This window comes from Myotis davidii, unplaced genomic scaffold (assembly GCF_000327345.1).
Source record: "Myotis davidii unplaced genomic scaffold, ASM32734v1 scaffold1036, whole genome shotgun sequence".
NCBI lineage: Eukaryota > Metazoa > Chordata > Mammalia > Chiroptera > Vespertilionidae > Myotis > Myotis davidii.
Window position 1 is genome coordinate 935,334 of NW_006287260.1, and position 2,093 is coordinate 937,426.

The following is a 2,093-nucleotide window of genomic DNA, read 5'->3' on the forward strand; positions in this document are numbered from 1 at the left end:
GCCACAGGTCCGGCTTCCTCCACACCCGCATGCTGGGAGCCCGCTGGACGATGCAATCCTTGCAGACGGAGCAGAATTTTTTTCTAGGGTGGTGGGAGCTGAGGAGGAGGATGCTGGCAGAAATGGGACATGGGGCAAAAAGACCTCCGTCATCTGTTCTCAGCTGACCCAGAGTTCAGAGTCTCTTCCTGTCCCCACGCCTCAAAACCACTAGGCCCCTGAAGATTTCCTCCGAGGGAGCGGGGAGCAGGTGGGAGGCGCTTTGGAGCCTGAGACCCTGCTTTTCGGCCTTACCCCACGCTCCTACCCAAAGCCACAACAAAGACCACGAACCCTGCCCCCCAGCCGCGAGCTGCTCCTTCCTCCTGGGCGCCTGCTGGCCCCTGAGGTCTGGTGGGGCCTTTATGAGAATGACAGCCCGGGGTCAGGAGCTCAGATGGCAGCCCAAGCAGGACTCTTGGGGGGGGGGGGGGGTAAGGACCTATCCCAGGCCCCAGCCAACTGGGGTGTCTGAAAGGTACCCCAGAGGACATGCTGTGCCTGTAGTGTGCCAGGGCAGGCAGGGAGGAGCTCCATCCTCTGCCGAATTCCAGGAAAGGCCCTGGCAGTCGGCACAGGCCTGGGCTCCAGGGCCTTGGAGGGTGGGGCAGGGGGAGGGACCCTAGGCTGTGAAGTGCCTCACCTGGGCCTCATTATCCCCCCTACACCCCTCTTGGGGCCCATCTGATGGCATCTCTGGCACCCTCTGTAGCCAAGGGTAAGGAGGTGCATGCCAACGCAGGCCTGGGCCATGGACCACCTTCCCACACATACAGGCACACTTCCCACACATCTGCTCACCCATCCAACCCTCGCAGACTCTCCCAGGCAGGAGGCACCCTCAGCGGCACTGACTTAAACTTCTACCTGATTTATGAAATCTGTCCATGACATCCCAGGTCCGTGACTGCTCTGAAGCTGTTTGCACCCCTATAACGACAGGGGCACCTCACAATGCAGCCCCCTCCCCTTCTGGACTTCCCTGTCCCAAGCCCAGTCACATACAGTCACATGCCTTCACATAGCCTAGAAGTGGCTGAAGTTACCATGTTCCTCACACCAGTCCTCCCCTTTGTCCACCGCGCCTCCCCCCCGCCCCCGCCAGATCACTATGATGGTGGACTAACTTTTAACTATTTTCTCCCCTTTACCATCCTATATCTGATCGATTGCCAAATTATTCCCTCTGTTGCTTTTATGACAAGACGCACTGTTATTTTTCTGTCACCTCTTCTCCAGCCCTATCGATTACCTTTGGCCCAAATTCCCACAGCAGCTGCCACACTGTCCTTCCTAGCCCAGGTTTTTCCTTCTTCCTGCACACGCTGCTGGAATAATCTTTCTCAAACACTGTTTATTGTGTGTGTTATCTACTTTGGACTCCTCAGTAAGCACACAGGGTACACCAGCTTCTAACCTGCGTGCTCCATAGGAAGGGCCCGGATTTGTTCATGGTGTGCCCAGGTCACAGAGTCCAGCACAGGCTGGCGCGGAGCAGGAGAGCAGCAAAGCGACCCATCTGTTTGGCTGCTCCTTTCTCATCGTAACAGTTCGCCCTCCAGACTTGGTCTCCCCAGCCCCATCAAGCCTGTGGCTTCCTGATGCTCACTCGGGTCCCTTGGTTCTGAGGAGCCACTATTTTTCATTTCCCAAAACCTTCAGAGAGGGGTTGGGAAGGGAGAAGCCAACATCCAGGTTGGAGCCAAGTACCAACTGCAAAGACCTCGGGGTGCAGGGTGGAATGAGTGCAGCTGCCCGCCGGGTCTGTGCTGCAGTAAGAAACGGAAGTGCTGAGGAGGGTGGAAGGAGAAAGGGAGTGTGGGCAACCAGTGGCTTTGGGTTTACAGAGGGCTCTTGCCATGGAGATTCCAGCCTGCCTAGTTCTGGGTCCCTGGTCCGATGCCCTTAGATTATTCTCTTTCTTTCTTTCTTTCTTTCTTTCTTTCTTTCTTTCTTTCTTTCTTTCTTTCTTTCCTTATTTATTTATTTTATTGATTTTTTACAGAGAGGAAGGGAGAGGGATAGAGAGTCAGAAACATCGATGAGCGAGAAAC